A 6,312-nucleotide genomic window follows, 5' to 3' on the forward strand; every position below is an offset into this window, starting at 1 on the left:
ACAGGTCAGTTTTCACTCAATTTTACGTTAAATATCAGTGAATCATTTAGTAGTCAGTGCACAAAAATAATAACTTCCAATCACTGTAATCTAGTCTAACACTGTTTCAGTTGCTACAAAATTCCTTGTGTTGCTCATGACTATTCCTCTCTTTGAATGACTTTTCCTCTTCACTATATATCAGTAACAGTCACTTAGCAAAAAGGTAAAATGGAATCATCGTATATATTTTTTCTTTTGATAATGTGCATTGATATAATAATATTCAATAATAATAATAATAATAATAATAATAATAATTTACCACAGTATGTAAAGCCTATGCATTATTATAATAATGTATTATTATAATAATGACTATTATTATAATCATGTATTATTATTATAATAATGACTGTTTTCCTTTTAGTGTCCTGTTGCAATCTGGACCATTTTGGCACTCCAAAAGTTTGTGTCTAAGGATTACGAAAGGAATCCCATCAAATTCTAGATGCACTCCCTTCGTTGCCTGGACATCTTTGCAGTAAATATGATGCCTTGGATTCTTTTTAAGTTTTCCCCCCATTCTCTGTATTTATTGTTGCAACCGAATGGCCTATCATAATAATGTTACTGATACATAGTGAAGAGGAAAAGTTATTCAAAGAGAGGAATAGTCATGAGCAACACAAGGAATTTTGTAACAACTGAAACAGTGTTAGACTAGATTACAGTGATTGGAAGTGATTATTTTTGTGCACTGACTACTAAATGATTCACTGACATTTAATGTAAAATTGAGTGAAAACTGACCTGTTTAGCCAAAACTGTTTGTTTTTGACAAGTGAAGTGTATTAAAAAAATTGAAAAATGGCTATTCAATATTTTAGAATATACATGTTCTAGAATACAGGTGCCTGACCAGTGGCCACTGGGAAATACCTCTTGTCTGTTGCAACCCTAGGTGGATCTCAATGGAGTCTTGTTGGAGATGCCTTGCCCCAGCTTCCAAACCTGGGGTGGGTGGGAGGGGCTTGAAGGAAAGGGTAATTATTTCCTAAGTTCTTGAAAAAGCTCCATTTTGTGGGTAATTTAATTTATCATTTCCACAGTAGAAAGTGGATAAGAATTTACAATAATTTCCTTTGTTACAAATTCCATGGCCCCATCCCAGTCCCTAGTCACCATAATTGCCAAAAACGGTCAATAACAATAACATTTTTCGAAAAAATAATTAAGACCTATAATAACCTTGCATTGATTAAAAACAAAAAAAGAGATCTTACCTATTGGAGACTTTCCAAAACCTCTAGTCTGGTATGTAACGGTAAATGAACTCGTTGTATTGACTTCATACCCCTTTATAAGTTTGATAGCATCTTCCAAGTTCGTAACATATCCCGAATAATCAGAAAAGCTCTCAGAGAACAGTTGACTCCATGACGGCGTGTTTACCGCCATTTCCTTCGAATTTGGCATGTATCTTTGTTTACAGCGTCCGGAAACAGCAAAGATCGCTGTAAAATGCCCTATTATTCCCACCTCTCCCCTTCCCAATCATCGAGACATGACCTGGCTCCGGTCCTTGTTATTTAAGAAATGATCAAGGCATCATTTAAATAACAATGACTGTAGCGGAAACACGAGAGAAAACTAGTGTTCACACAGTAAAGGTCAGAGATTTTATTTAAAAAGAATTCTTCCTGCCGACTTACCCGTGAAATCATTCGAAACGCTCTTCAGAACATTTTCCAGACTAAATACACTATGTATCCTACAAGTGGAGCACTCTACACTTTCGCCGCCATTTTGATGAGCTTCAAGGGCATTTTTATGGGAAAATCCGCATGACACTTCGAGAATCGCGGACTCAACCAGAGCTGAAAAACGACTGCGCATGCGCCAGATAGGGAGCACAAATCGTGCATGAGACGCGAAGTGTCCATTTCGATCGTTTGATCTCGTCTTCTGCCTGTGTCACTTTATAACTCTTGACGGTGTGAATTTTGGAAGTGAGATCGTGGTGATTTAATTTAAGGAGACACATCAATCTGTGTAATATATTTGTGTGGAATTTTTGGGCCTTGAGACCCAAACCCAGTTAAATTTGTTTGGGAATATGCGCTGCAGAAACTAACCGAGGCTACGGTGAGTGTTCCATATTTGTTTTTGAAGCATGAAGTGTTCACAACGTTTGGTTCAGTTTGCACACTAGGGTATTGCCCATGCAATCTCTACAGTTTTCATCAACAAGATAATTTGGGCAGGGTTTTCTGAAATCACCTTTACAATCAATCATACATGTATTTACAATGCGTTAATTAAACGTAACATGTTATAAGAGCATTATTTGAAAGTTGTCAACCTTCTCCTTGAACCAAGGCAGCAGTTCATTTAGAGTGCTGCCACTCTGCAATAGCCACTTAACCTCCTGACTGCCCCCATAAAGGCAGCTGTCTAAAAGAAAACACCTTGCCAACTTGTGAAGTTGGAATGAACACAAGTACTGGCCAGAACTACACAGAAAATATTGAAGTTCTTTGTCCTTGTCTCAGGGCATTTCTTCAATGAAAAGGTAAATTGGTTGCAAGACTGGCCTCTGAGATTACACTCAGAAGAAGTTCTAGTTGCACAGTAGTGTGATCAATAACATTGTTTAATTTATTGCCATAGTGAGGCTTGATTACAGAATCATAAATACTTGTCCACCAAAATACCCTGTGCAATCAACTGATACACCCATGTTCGGGAGATTGTTGGCCTGTTAATTAATGGAACATCGATATATTAGGAAAAGAACAATTTGTTAAATAAAAGTACAAAGTCCAGGCCCTGCTTCCTGTTAATCCTAGGATTATTGACAGGGAAATACTGCTTCAAAGTGGCACCCGAGTGACTTAATTGTAGTCTAGCTTCCACAATCGCCAAATAATAATGATCTATCATTGTAATAATGCAACACACTTGGTGTCAACATCTATGTCAAAACTTGGAAGATGGTATTTTTCTTTCCCCTTTGACTGGCCATTATTTGCAAATCTATGTTCAACCCAACGTCCAAGACAAAATTATGATTAGACTCAAAAAATTTAAGAACATGTGTTAAGGCAAACAGTTAAGGGTCATTGGTTTATGTGTGGTTTATAGTATGTTTATATGGTTAGCTCATCATGTTTTCTTTGTCTTGGTTGTGTAATAAGAATGACTTTTTGTACTAATTTTCACACCCCCCATAAAAACTGATATGTGCAGTTTCCTGTTTCTAGGAAAATAATAATATCATTATGATATTGTAGATTATAGCATTGTAATATGCATCTCATGGACAATAACATTCATTTTCGTTTTTTGTCCTTAGGGAGATGGATCCACCTGGTATTATTTGCGGCAGTTTTGTGAAATATTAGCTCTAAAAGGAGCGAGAAGAAATTCAGCCTTTTTTTCTCAGCAATAAACCACAATAATCTTATTGAGTTCACTTTGTTCATGTTGGTAGTGTGGAACAAAAGACTGGATAAAGTCACTGAGAAATCCAGACAATGCTGTTGAGTTTTAAGCAGTTTCTTTAGTACTCTTCACATTGTCAAACTTTTCAGTTTCTTCTTAGAACTGAATATTAGTCCTTAACCTTTTTTCAGTTATGAACTTTTTGGACCATCACAGAGCTTTAAGATGCCACTTTTTTAAATGTTGTACTTATAAAAAAAAATGGGGACAACATATTCAAGCAAAAACATCACAAATGCATGTTGTTTGCACCTCCACGCAAACTTTGCGAACACTTTTGATCTGATGAGTTGCCAACCCAGTAATGCTTCAGATACATGTAGTGACATTGAAACCCAGAACACCTTCAAACACATTCAATGACAAGTTGTCAGAGAAAAAATTAAAATTAAAAACAAACATCTTCTTGAGCATTGGGACCCACATGGAATAGCCCTTGCATATGTGTATTATACTGATGACTGGATTCCATCTACTTAATATACAATCATCTTTTTAGGATAATACCACCTACGCCAGTCAGCAGATAATGCTAGAGTGAACTTCTTGCTATACAGCTGAAAATATTAATTTTGTGGAATGCCCCTTTCAGGGATGTTTCCTAGTTGTCTATGCTCTAAAGATTTTGTTCAAACCCATCAAGTACAATGTAGCATGCATGTGTGAAATGTCTCAAGTTTAGATCACTTTTGCAATATGCGCTGTGTTGTCTGAACTGATCCTTGTAAAATTTTTGTAGTTTCTTGTCAATTGTTAAATATGGAAAAAAGGATTTACTTTCTGAAAGAAAAATAACATTAATGACGTCTCTTGATCAGGTTAGGATCTGATGAATTTTTATTTTAAAAGGCAAGCAAATCAAGGGGCAAATTAATTTTCTCTGAGCTGTTTAATGTCAGTAAGTGGGCTTTCCAGGATGAAGCACTTTTTTGCCTGCTCTCTGTGTATCATACAGTGTATAATCTTTTCACCGGTTTATCTCAGTTTCTGTTGGAGCTGGCTTTCATTGCTCTTCTATAAATTTAACAAAAAATGCTGTGTAAAGAGCGAAAGATGTATTTTGCTTTCATGATAATTATAAATTTGTATTAAAATTTGGAGAAACGTGGAGCTCAATTTGCCTGAGTTCTTGCATCTTTGCATACTCCATTTTAATATCGCTTTGAGCATGCTTGCCAAAATATCTTTTGTAAGCGTGTCACCATTCACCACCCGGTCTATAATTCACCAGTTGTCTTCCTTTATTGCGAACAGATAGTCTTTTTGAATGAGCGCGCCCTTGAGCCTGCGTTTCGTGCCGCGGATCAGTGACTTGCGCAGTCGTTTTTCAGCTCTGTCTATCTAAGGTCTTCCTCGCGCGCACTATCTCTCACGTGACTTCGTAGTGACGTTGACCAATGACGAAATACAATTTGGTTTTTGGGACCGTATGGGGACCGTTACGTCCCTCCACTCCTCCTTGTATGCTAATGTGACCAGTATCACCTGACCATATCGAGGCCATACTCCAGCTGACACTCCAACTAGTTTACGGCGTACATCTTTGATATTGGACATCCATGTTATGGTCAATTGACACCTGTCAAAACACGTGACCATATCGCGGGCTCAAGTTTAGAACTCATGCACTGGTTTTTCGATTGGATCGTAGGCTCAAGCCTGGTTAACTGCCGAAGATTTGTTTTCTCTCAGCTCTTAACAGCCGACGCTTTTCGTGTTCAAGTGGAAAACGGTTTGGAAAATATTTTTTTTCTGCATTTTTCGCCGGTTTCCATCCAGGTTTGTACACTGGTGGCTACGCAGTCAAGCATCGGAGGGATATAAACTTAAAGCTGAGTGTTTATTTTTAGTTTGTTTAGAGCTGCTGGAAGACCTATGACAGAAGAACAGAAACGAAAGAAGAAAGAAAAATAATGAGAACGACAAAACAGTATACCAGTAATATTAGGGAGCTTAAGCGCACGCGTTTTTGAGAGGCGGACGGCAACCGGAAGTGAGCTGTTTGTTTTCCATTTTAACTTGTTTGTTCAGTACCACCTTTACATTGCTAAGTATATTTCCTCCATTAGAGATGATTAGGCTAAAAAGCTGGGAGAGACTACTGTCCTGGCATGCGAAACGTTCATTTCCGGTTAAACTCCCTAATAGCTCAAACAAATACTCCTCACCAAAACGTTTGTTATTTTTACGGATCCATTAGTTCAAGTGGATTCGCACTTTTAAAAAGTGGTTTCATATTTAATCGTTTTTACCTTTGTGCCGAAATGAAACTCGAATTTTTATTCTCAAGAACAACAACCATCTGTACTTTTTTTTGGACATAAAGAAATAGTTGATTTGTTTGTTTGTTTTTGGTGAAGTGAGGCTCCAGCATTTGGCTAAGTAGCCTGGCTTCTGGCTCTAAAGTGTTTTTTTTACTCCGTTTGCCTACACTGTAACTATTTTTCGAAGTGCCTCGACAGTGACAAGAAAATTTTGCCCTTATATTATAAATTAAACACGTAATCGCAATGAGTTTCGTACTGTGGCCCGGAAGGGACATGCTACTTTTTTTCAACTCGCGACTTTTTTTTTTTTTCAACTCGCGACTTTTTTTTTTCAACTCGCGACTTTTTTTTTCTCAACCAGCGCCCTTTTTTTTGGCAAATGAGAAGCCGCTGTTTCAAAATAGTGGAGACTCACGTGAAACACTTTCTTGCATCCGCCATGACTTTCAGCGTTGAGAATGTCTGGTTTAATATCTTAGTTGCCAATACTTCCCTCTCTTGTTATCTAAGAGTTTTATAGCATACTTTTTATATGGAGAGTCCCTTATAACTCCGGACG

The 6,312-nt window shown here is 37.3% G+C and overlaps 1 long non-coding RNA gene across 1 annotated transcript; it reads left to right on the forward strand.

Moving 5' to 3' along the window:
• The first annotated feature begins 1,870 nt into the window (after positions 1–1,870).
• LOC137990576 (uncharacterized) lies at positions 1,871–3,453 on the forward strand. Its single transcript, XR_011121517.1, has 2 exons — positions 1,871–2,127; positions 3,338–3,453. It is a non-coding gene; the product is annotated as an uncharacterized lncRNA (long non-coding RNA).
• The last annotated feature ends 2,859 nt before the right edge of the window (positions 3,454–6,312 follow it).

Source organism: Montipora foliosa, chromosome 2, assembly GCF_036669935.1.
Source record: "Montipora foliosa isolate CH-2021 chromosome 2, ASM3666993v2, whole genome shotgun sequence".
Lineage (NCBI taxonomy): Eukaryota > Metazoa > Cnidaria > Anthozoa > Scleractinia > Acroporidae > Montipora > Montipora foliosa.